The following is an 11663-nucleotide window of genomic DNA, read 5'->3' on the forward strand; positions in this document are numbered from 1 at the left end:
TTTTTTTTTTTTTAGGACTTCCTGCAGCATAATCTCTCTGGACTCTGTATCCCAGACAATCTGCTGAGGAACATCTACTTATATCCCAGTCATACAAAGAACAATCGTAACAAGAAGCATTGTGCTCTCTACTGTAAACACCAAGAGAATAAAATAGAAAGATTAGGGGGAAAAAATGATTAAAAATAGCACCCCTTTTCTTTCCAGAGGAAATAACGTGATTTTTACCCCCGTGCCTTTTGTCACTGTTGTAACAATGGCTCATTTTAGGCCATATCTGGGTGCACTCAGAACCAGGAAACCCTGGCACAAATGGACTGTGGCAGTGCTTTGTCTGCACTCTGTGTCTGGGCCTAAGGGACTCAGAGGTTCACAGAGCTGTTCCAGGGGGTAGGTTTTCCCAGAGCACAATTCCAGTGACACCTGCAGCACTGGAGAGCTCTGCAGGTTGTGACAGTGATGGTGATTTGCTGGAACATCCCATCCTCTCTAAATAAAGTTGTTCATTTTGCACTGGGGCAGAGGCTCAGTGACCTACTGCTGATCAGGCCCCACAGCACAGTTCCAAGCCCTTATTCCCAGGGAGATCCCTGCCATTGACTTTGCAGGAACCACAAAAAATCAGTTCTCTGGATTTGCCTTGCTAGAGAAAAAAAAATCCCAATAAAAATCTATCCATCCCCCTTAGCCCCACAGCAGGATTGTGGCCTGCAAACTCACATCCCTGGAAAACATGGAAGCATTAGGATATCTTACCTGCATCCCCCACTGTTTTTCCAGGAAGAACCTTCACTACCACCACCACTACCATCATGTTTTTCCTTGTGCCACAAGAAATACACAGTTGGCATTGACTCCATATGCTTTCTTCCTAATGGGAATACCAAAGGATCACATTAGTTATGTTTTTACTAATAAAAATGTCATTTCAGGATGTTTTCAATACCAATGGATATAAGGGAAACCCCGTACTCCTGCAAAATCAATGGTGCAAAACCTGCCCCCTCTTCCCATTCCATCTCTCCCAGCAGAGAAAATAAGCAACAAGCCACCTTTCTTTTCTATATTTCAAAAGTCAAACTGCTTTGGAGGAAGCACAGGAACTGAAAACTGCTGTACCCTGGCATCACACATCCACATTTCCTCTGATAAGCAGCTTCTCATTTTCCAGCATCAAGATTTTTCCTTTTCCCCCCCTTTCTTTGTCCTTTGGAGCTCGGATTTTTAACTCCTCCCTTTCAAAAGAACAGCTGGCTGTGCTTGGTGTTGGTCCCCTGGGTTTGCACCTCCTCTCCCACCCAGAGTTCCTTCCAGACAGGCCTCCTGAGTGATCCACCTTAATTAACAAGCTGCCCTGGGAAAGGGGGTAAAACACCACGTACTAAATGCCTATCCTGAAAAACAGCTGAAAGTGGTGATGCTTGTTGCTGTTGAAACTCCTGATGCTTAGCATCAGGAGGGAGCACTTGTTGGAAAAAGTGAGGTGGGAGGTTGAGTTTTTGTAAGAAAAGTACTTTGATGGAAACAGGGACCAGGATTTCACTCCCATCTCACTGGGGCTCATTTTAAACACTGAAAACAAATGTTTTCCACAAGGAAGGCACCAGAATCCTCACCAGCTCCAGAAATTTGCTATATTAAAGCTGTGTGTTATCTTGTCAACACGTAGAACTCTCCTGTAGCAAGGTCTTTAATATTAATGAAATAATGTTTGTGTTTCCCATTCCTGGATCCGAGGCCGGTGCTAACGACCCTCAGGAGCAGCAGCTGTTGGCAGACACAGCACACACCATTCCAAAGGACCGAGTGCTCCCCCCCTCCTCTCCAGCCTGTGGGATGCAGGAGAGATCCATCTTTCTCCAGGCATGCAGCAAAGTTCCATGCTCAGGGCTCTCTCCATCTCCCAGCTGCAGCCACTGGAGACTGAAGCTCTTCACTACTGCTGTCTCTCCATTAGGATTCCTCCCCAACTTCCCTATTCCACAGCACTGCAGGGAAATATTCTGGCCAAGAAAATACTCATTTCCTGTATCATCTCAAGACTGTGATGCTGCATCTTCCTGCTGGGGTGATTTACAAGTATCTCCCGACCTCTGATTCCTTTAAAACCAGAAGTTGTAAGTCAGTGTTTAAAACTCCAAGGCTGACTTTACGTTGTTCCTTAAGGGAGTGGGTGGAGTGAGTGTAAAGACTGGAATTCACTTGCACTTGAGTTCCTCCCACCTGCTTCATCTCACTGGCACTTCTGGCAAACAATTCCTGGGCAGGGAGAGCCCGGAGCTCATCCCAGTGTGTGGGTGACCACAGAGATATAAAGCTCCTCAGCCTCTGAACAAATTCAATTTGTGGTCAGAGGCAGAAATAACTCCTGGTGAGTATCCAGGAGTGAGTGACTGCCTTCATCCTCACAATATGGTCCATGGAAAAAAGAGAATGTGGAGTGATGTGCTGAGCAAGTGAAGAAATCAGGGAACTTTTTTTAGGATGACGGAAACAACACTGACAGCATTGAGGAAAACCAAGTTTTCTTCACCCCCTCCAGCATAGATGTGAAGTTATAGGTCAGAGTCACCTCAGCAGGAGGTGCAGCTGCATTAGCAGAGGAAGGAATCAAACCAGTCAATAAAGGAATTGATACCTGTCTATAGTTAGAAAATGCCTTTTACAGAACAAGCTGTTCCTCTGGATCCCTGAGAAATGGAAGAGTTTTATTGAGTTTCTAAACACACAGGGGCATGTATAATTGATATTGTCTGACTGCCAGGCATTTAGAGCCTTTCAGGGTTTTAAATGCTCCCTTCTGTTGTGCTTTCCTCCTCAAGAATCCATCCAACAGCTACTGGAGAAAGAGCAGACATGTAAAAGTTATGAATTTCCTCAGCAATGAGCAAGGGGATGGTAGACAAAGCTTAAAGTAGATGATACCAAGATTTCTCTTGGATCAAACCAACCAAAAGATGCCTCCCAACTATGAAGGGGAAGCTGGTCCAAGGAGTAAAGAGCTTTTTAAATGTAAAACTCACACCAGCTGTGCAGAAGGACTCACTTGGTGTCATGGAGAAAACATTTTCTTAATGGTGTAAAAGCTCACAAACATTCCATGAAGGAACATCTAACTTTCATTTCCCCTATTCCATGAAAAAATCTTTTATTAAGATGGGATTTACAGTATGAGACAAACTCAGTGGATCATTCCAAGTCATCAGTTTTGCCAGCAGACCAAAAACTGAACTTTGAGCTTTTTGTTATCGCTGATGTCACCAAGAAGTGAAAACATTGACAAACAACTGTATTTAAAAATCTATTTTAAAGCAACCCCCAACACCAAGCAGACATAATCCATACCATCAACACTGGAGGTTCCTAACCCTTCACCTCATATCAAAAAGAATTAAAAAGGGGCATTTTTGCAGTGGGTAACTAACTTGGATTTGTTCTCCACTTTACCCTCTTTAGAACAACCAAAAGCAAAACTTCTAAACAGCCAATTTTATACTTACTCACATGGCAGTAAACCTGTTTCTCTAAGAAGCATTCACAGAGTAACACAAAACCCCATGATTTTTATTTTCTTTTATAAATAGGAAAGCAGGCTTGGAAGCTGCATGCTTTAAAACTCTTAATTTTTGAAGAGAAAATGAGAGGAACACTTGGATTTTTGTGGCAGATGAAGACAGGCCCCGGAAGCAAACCAAAATAAAATTAATAAGCACCAACAGAATTCCAGTGAATTTTTACACATGACTAACAAACAGCCTCAAATTTACCTCGGTGTTATGGAGCCTGTAGAAATCTCATTTTGCACCAGTCAAAGTCAGAAACAGCAGGTTGAGAGGAACAGAATTACACTTTTCAGCATGTCAGCACCTGCCCCTGCCTGCTATTTCTGGGAAAGGCACAAGGCACATTCACCAACCACAATTCCACTGCAATTAGTCTAATGGCAAAAACTTGGGCTTTACCTTTCTCTCATTTGGGTTTTCGAGCAACCCCTTTATTTCCTCTTGGATTCTTCTCAGCATAAAGTGCCCAGGTTTGTCTTCAGTTCAAACAGAAATAGCAGAAGATCAATAAAGGTTTTCATCAGAACGATAACGACAAAAAAATCCAATATGTGTCTCATGGAACCACAATTTAGACTCTCCACAGAGGTGGTTTTCTATTGGCAAAGTCAGTAAAAGACTTGCCTCATAAATAAGTTTCAGCTTAATATATTCATAAATCAATAAATAAATTAAAAATAAAATTAATAATAAAAATTAATTAAATAATGAATTAAAATTCAGCTTGTGCACATCTGAGCACATGGTACAGACTCTACAAGGGTTTTACTCGTTGGGCAGCAGGTTTGGTTCACAAAACTTCACATCTGCTGCAATTTATTCACATGTGTTCACCTGTATTTATTCACATGAGAAATGCATCTCTAATCCAGTTTGCACTTGTGGTGTTTTACAATTAAGAGATTAAAAAAAGCAGGGGTTAGAGGAAGCTGGGAAGAATATTCATTTCAACTTCTTCATTTAAACTTCTTCATTGAGATCTACTCATAAGAAAAATCAGATGTTTTAAAGGTCCATAGAAATTGGGTGGACTCACCTGGAAAAGCCACAAATAGATGAGTTTTCACAATTTGCCACAAAAACATTGCCAGGAACAGGGAAAAAAACATCAATACTGTCCATGACAGGCACTATCCTGAAATAGGGAGGTCTCCATAGTTTGATTTTTTCATCCATCTCACCTTACAGACACGGCTTTGTACTCAGAGAAGTGATAAAAAGCAGGTTCTAGGGGAGCTGAGAAAACAAAAAATGTTAGTTTTAATACTGACAAAGACTGTTCAACATCATTTCAGGGAATAGAGAGCCAGGACCTCGCCCTTTTTTCACATCCCTTGCAAGGATTTCTCTGACAGGCTCACTCATATTAAAAAAAAAGCAATGTAAGAAGTAAAGCTCACAACTGAGATGTGAGGATTGGCACATTAGGAAAATCATTTGGAGTTGAGAATGGAAAAAGAGAGAAGTATAAATTGTCTTATTATTGCTACAGCACTTCCTAGAAAAGCATCAGCCCAAGGAATGGGGACCTTGGAAGAAGAAAATGAGTGTTTTAGCGGGATCGTCATCCAAGAACCACGTTCTGCTTTCCTAAATAAGAGCCCAAAATGTCCTGTATTCCTGGGGGACTGCACCTGGCAGTGCCCTGAGCAGGACAAAAGATGCCAAATGAAATGTTCCTGGAATCTCAATCGGAATTCTCGCTGCTGGATGAGAAAGGTTTGCGTGGGACAAAAATGGACAGGATTTATTCCATCCACAGAAGCTCCTCCTGACCACTGAGCCCGAGGCTGTGCTGGGAATTACACAGGGCAAAATCAGTTCCCAAATTTATAATGGGAGAGATTAAGGCAGAATGGTACATTCTTATTACAAATAAGCCCCATAGGCACAGGATAATATATTTTAATAATGATTTATCCTTGATTCCAAACTGATTTTATCTGTGTTTTTACCTTCTTCTTCTCCAGAAAATTACTGCAGTGTGACTAATTCCCCCAGGGAAAAAGAAAAGGAATTAAGAACAGTACCTTTCAACAGGAAAAGAACCTCTTAATCAATGCTTTAATGTTTTAATAAAATTCCTGCTACCAGGGAAATGGTGAAGTCCAGATTGAAAATATACCTTCAAGATGGTTTTCAGGAAACAAATGTGCATTTTTAAGGTTGGTTTTTTTTTTAATATATATTTTAAAAGTACATCCTTGGGGCCAGCAGTGTCCTCTGTCAGACACTGAGGTTCACTGGGATGCTAAAATTGCATTAGGAATATTCTGTTTGGCTTCCAAGATCCATGTGCAATTTAGGCCTGTGAAAATTCAGGATCTATGTGCAGTTTAAGCCTATGTGAAATTAAGGAATCTGAACAGATAAAATGAAGGATACATAACATACAGTTCTGCAATTAAGAAGGAAATCAGTGCATTTAATGTTTATAAGATAATGTAAAGAATTCCTACAGACAGAAGCAGAAAGCTTGGAACTTCCTTGAATAAAAATTCCTAAACTATTTCAAGCTTGTATCCTCAACAAAAAAAGAATAAAAATGCAGAAAGGTGTCCCAGCCAAATGTAATAAATAAGCACGTTGAAAATAATAAATATTAGGTGTTCAGAAGGCACAAAGATGATGACAAAGAGCTCAGTTTAGGTTACTTTTTAAAGTGATAAGGAAGTGTAATAATAAAAGACTTCCCAGTGGTGAAGTTGGATCAGATCTCACAAAGCACATTAAAAGGAAGATAGAAATAAATTCTTCAGCCTTTGAACAGTGAAAATAATTTGAGGGTCCCACATGACGAGGGCTGCAAATAAAGCTGCATAGATATTTAAGAAATTAAGGAAAACACGGCACAGTCAGTGTGCATCTGTTAACCCAGCCTGGCTGACATGCAAAGCTTAAAGAGAGAGACTTCTGTAAAAACAAAGATGCAGAGTTTAATATAAAAAATGAGATATAATGCAACAGCAAGACCAGTTCTCTGCTCACCAGGCATTTGTCTTAGATTAGATCTACTTTATTATCTGTATTTAGAAGAATCACTTTTCTTACCAGTCACTTCATAGGAGGAGCTGGTTAAGATGGAGACAAGGATACTCTTGTAGGATGGGACACAGCAAGCCAGGGAAGAGACAAAATGGGAAGCATCAGGCTATGGAAAGGCTGGAATTGATTTCATTTAATAACCTTGGAAAGAAATACTGGAGAGAGGGAGGAAAGAAAGAGTGCTCATGGCACAGGTCTGGGAAAACTCAGGGGTAGATGGCACAGCTTGTCCTCAAACTTCTACTTGCTGAATTTGTTTAGATTTGATACCAAGCTGCCCAGTATCACACAGTCCTTTAAGAACAAAGCCAGGTATAAAATACAATAAAAACCCCACGTTCCCTTGTGCCCCTTCTAAGTGAGATTAACTGATGATTTTTTACCAGCATGTAGATGCCTCCCAAAATAAAGTCTAAGCTTACACAAACCAGCTATGGGGTCAACACCCCTGTTTAATCTATGGAAGCAGACATTTAAGAGGCTACAAATATGCCTTGAAGGTGACCTGTTATTAGGAGGTAGAAATATTTCCTATATTTTTCATGTTTTGAATCTAAACACACAAGAGCCTGCAGGGCTGATGTTCCTGGACACCGCAATGAAATAAGGTGAGTACAAATCCTGCCCCTAGAGATGAAATAAAAGCCAGTGTTTTTCTGAAGCCCTACCCAGATTCAATTATTTAGGTAGTGTTAAGTAACATAATTAAAGAGCTCTGTTCAGCAGCTGATATTCCTGATTTAAGCAGCACACCAGGCACAAGATAAGATTTCAGTGTTTAGAGCAATTACTGCTTTTCTAGAAGGATAAAGTGTTAAAACACACACACACAAACCAAAGGAGTGTTTTGAAGTGCCAGGAGGTGAGGTGACATCATCACTACAGCCCATCTGCTGGGGAGAACGTGGAGCAACAGATGACGAGACAAAATCTCTTCTGGTGTAAAAGGATTGAGTTCCACCGACTTCAGGACATTTATCCCAACGGTCCCGAGCGTGACAGATTAAAACAATGACACACTTCACAGACTGGCAGAGGGGAAATAAGTTTAAAGCCATCAAGACTGAAGCAGCTCCTTTAGAGCAGTTTATTCTTTTCCTGACAAATGTATTTGCAGATGCTAAAAATCACGACTGTGGCAGCTTCTCACAGGAGTCAACATGCTGGAAAAAAAGTAGGATATTTCTGCAGAGATAAGAAAGAACATATGGGCCTTATTGCCAGCTAAGGGTCCCTTTTAAAACAATTTTCCTCAATCTGATTTGCTTCCCAATTACACTAAATCCTGCCCTGATTGCTCTCACGGAGCTCTCTCAGAATTTGGCTTCCCTCGAAGATGTATTTTTCCCTCCCCTGGTTACCGCCTTTGTTATTGATTTTTAGCTAATCCCTGCAGTTCTAGAGAAAGGTTTTGGCAGGTTTCCCTCCAGGCCTGCAGATGCCCATTTCCCTTATCCCCAGAGCATCCTTTCACCCCTCAGTTCCCAGCCCTGTCTCTGCTGTCTGGCTGTGCACACGCCCTGCCCAGGGCCAGCAGGGAGAACGTTTAATATCCTCTCTCGACCAGACAAGAAAGGCAACATCTGCCCCCCTCAGCAGAGGGTCTGCTCAGGGAACCTGTCCCACAGAAGGGCTCTGGCTGGACCCAGCTGCACAGAACTAAGGACTAAACAATCCCCCCTGGCCGTGGCAAAATGTGTCGCGGGAGAAATTTGGCCCATTTTCTCCTCTCCTTGTTGGGAGGAGATTAGACTTGTTTGAAAGACCCTTTTGACCAATGTGGCAGAACTGTAATCAGAAAAGTGCTTTCATTAACACCTCTGACAGAAGAGGTTGTGTCAGAGAAAGGGTGGGGGGGGTCTTTTGTCACAGAAATAACAGAATAAATGCTCTGTTAACAAATAGAAATCACAGCCCTGGAGACTGGGCTGCCAGCGTGTAAGCTGCATTCTGAGAACTAAATGAGTGGCTAAACTGAGGAAAAAAAAGCTTAAAGAAACTTCTTTTGGCTATTAATATAAAATTTTAGCTACTAACATAACATTTAGGACTAAAACCTAACTAGAGCTGCCTCTGGGAACAGCCACTGTGGTCTAAGTACTTCTTTTGGTGTAGTTTCTGGGGTTGGGCTTATTTTTGTTTGGTCGTTGTTTGGGGTTTTTTAATTGAGGAAAACATCAACTGTGAATTGCTTGGTTGGTTTTCTTAAGGCAGAGAAGGAAGATTTGGGTTATAGTTTTGGACAGAGAAATCACAGAAACAGAATCATAAACCAGTTTGGATTGGAAGGGACCTTAAAAGTCGCCTACTTCCAATGCCTCAAATTTTCCTCCAAGGGAATGGAAAAATCTCAGAAACCACAAAGGAAATTCGAGGATGCCAAGGCCTACTAAATATAATTAAAATATTTCTCCCTTTATTTTTAGAATTGGCAGATGGGGCATTGACACCTCGGAATGAAGGCAGGGGGAGAAGTTCTGAACAGGTACAGAGCTCCCAAAAGTGGGGAGCAGCTCCTTCAAAAGGAGCTTCCCTAAATCCTTAGTCTCCAGTTGCTCCAGCTGCCACTCAGGAAAAGGGACAGGGTTCAAAGCTTCTCCCCTTCAAGCCAAGCAATCAGGAGATGGGATGACACCAACTCCAGCCCCTGGAAAGGCTGGGGCAGAGCGTGAGGCAGATCCCTGCTCCAGGGGCTGCTGCCCATCCCTCTCCGACAGCAGTCGCTGCAATCCCAGGGCTGGAGGGACGGCAGGAAAAAGGGAGCGTCGGGCTGCTCCCCCTCACACTGGGCGGGTCTATCAAGAATTTCGCCGGATTTATTCCTGCCCCGGCTTGCTCAGGTTCAGCGAGGCTGGGGCAGAGCCGGCCTGGAGTCGAGCAAACGCCGCAGCCATTCAGAGCTCCTGCTTTTGTTTTGGGATGAGGAAAACTGCAGGTTTTCCACCAGCCAAGTGCGGGCTGCTCTGTGCCTGATAACGGGGGATTAGAGCGGAGGGGAATGGAAAGTGGGAGCTCTTTGTTTTGGGGCTAATTAAATCAATTACGTGCGTTAAGGAGGTGTAAGAACCTCCGGGTTCTACAAACGCTCAGTGGATTTTGCCCCTTTATTGCCCCGCTGGCCCACTCTGACAAATATTCCCATTATTCCATTGGGGAATAATAACTGCAGGAAGTTACCTGGTGCTGGTGTGTGCCAAGGGCTGGGCAGTGCCACCCTGGAGAGATTTGTCACCAGGGACTGAGCCAGCTGACAGAGCAGTGCGATTCCTACGGCTGCTTCCCGCTGGAATCAGACGGAAAAGAAGGAAAAAAACCCACACAGAATAAACCAAAAGCAAACCACAAAACAAACAATGCGAAACGAGCCAAAAAAAAAAAAAAAAAAAAAAAAGGAAATCAATCCAGGAGATTAAAAAACAGGTATTTCCCCCCACAGTAAAATTCTCTGTTAAGTTGTATTAAAAAAATATTTAAGCCTTTATGACAGGATTGGAACAACAAACGGATTGAGAAAACAATCACTGGTGCGTGGAGATGTTTTTTGGCCGAGCGCAGCGGAGTTTTGCTTTCTCCCCAAGTTCTAAACCTCTGGCACTGCGGGGCTCAGGAGCAGAAAGGCTGACAGATTTAACTCTTGCAGCACGAGCGGCTTCGCTACAACGTGACACCGATAAGGCTGAAACCTGATCCCGGCGTGACTGTCACCCCTCAGAATGCGAGTCCTGCTACTACCACATACTTTGACTTCGGGCACCGGCGGTTAAAGTGACAGTTCATTTCTACAGCGTTATCTGTGAAAAAAAGCCTCGCAGGAGAAGAGGCTCCTGGTTTATTTATAGGCAAAACAGCTGCTTTCTGCATTCCATGGTCCAGGCTGAGGTCTGCTCCAAGTCCTGAGACAGCCTGAGCGTGGAGTTACCTTGTGGGGAAGTAAAACACGGAGCTGCTTCCCAAAGCAGCTCCTTTTCCAGGATGAGACACCTCCTCTGGAGCAGCTCTGCTGGTGGATTAAAGGAAACCACCGGCGAGGTGATCATTTCTGATGGTGCTGGCAGACCCACCTGGAACAGTTTAGAAAACAAAATCAAGTTCTCACAGCTGCTTTCCTCTCAATTTCCCTCCCGAAACGCTCATTAAATAAATACACAACAAGCAAAAGCAAATAAAGGCCTCGGGTCAAATCAGCCCGTTCACGTGGAGGAGATGAAGATCTGCTCCTCACCTGCACACTGAAGTAACTCTGCTCATACCACCCAGATGAAGGAATCTGCTGCTACTGCTTTCACCTACTCTATTTTTGGGTGCACATCCTGCTGTGCATCTGCAGCATAGAGCATTATATCCTTTTATTAGTTAACAGTGGGTGCATTAATGTGTATTACTACAAACAGGCATAACCCCCTCCCCATATTGTTACAAATAAAACTCCCTCATCTATAAATACAAGATCCACACTTTTTCACGCTCTCCACATTTGCTCTCAAGCAATAACATTCAACATTCATTGCAACTACAGCTTTCCAGCCCTAAATATTTATTCTTATATGGATTCACATTCTTAAATCATAGCATTGAAATACCCTGCGCTTCAACCCTCTTATATTTTTATTATCCTTTCAGAGGAGTTCTGTATCATTTATTTAGCTTCGTTATTGCTTTTCTCTCCAAAAAAGCCACTTCATTTAATGTAGCCACCACTTCCTTCATTCTTTAATATCTCTATAAATGGGGTGGGTGCCTGTGTGTTCTGACATCATTATGAGCATTTTGCCAGGCAGGAATCTGCAATTTTGCCAGTCTCATGCTGGAGGGGGGTAGAAATCCATGACATATTCCAGATTGGTTTGCTCTGTATGCACACAGATAAAGTCAAATATAAGCAGTTCCTTTGCCCAGGAATTCCAGCCTGGTTCCCCAGAAGTCAACATAAATTAAGAAAAGGCTCAAAGATCAAGACAGAACAAGACTTCCTGCTGCTTACACAGTTTCAGAATGAATCTCCACAGCCATGAATAATCCCAAATGAACCGTCAGCACAACACACTTCCCAAAACA

At 42.7% G+C, this 11663-nt stretch overlaps 1 long non-coding RNA gene across 1 annotated transcript in view; it reads right to left on the minus strand.

Annotated features, from left to right (window-relative positions):
- LOC113972329 overlaps nucleotides 1–11663 on the minus strand; it is a 27940-nt gene that overhangs the window by 5796 nt on the left and 10481 nt on the right. Inside the window, exons 5-10 of the long non-coding RNA XR_003535848.1 lie at nucleotides 10528–10669; nucleotides 9786–9891; nucleotides 3963–4799; nucleotides 2639–2839; nucleotides 1120–2100; nucleotides 757–871 (exon numbers count right to left, since the gene is read on the minus strand). This is a non-coding gene — a long non-coding RNA (uncharacterized LOC113972329). The remainder of the gene's footprint in view (nucleotides 1–756; nucleotides 872–1119; nucleotides 2101–2638; nucleotides 2840–3962; nucleotides 4800–9785; nucleotides 9892–10527; nucleotides 10670–11663) is intronic.

Source organism: Neopelma chrysocephalum, unplaced genomic scaffold (genome assembly GCF_003984885.1).
Source record: "Neopelma chrysocephalum unplaced genomic scaffold, ASM398488v2 Primary Assembly neopelma1_91, whole genome shotgun sequence".
NCBI classification, from domain to species: domain Eukaryota; kingdom Metazoa; phylum Chordata; class Aves; order Passeriformes; family Pipridae; genus Neopelma; species Neopelma chrysocephalum.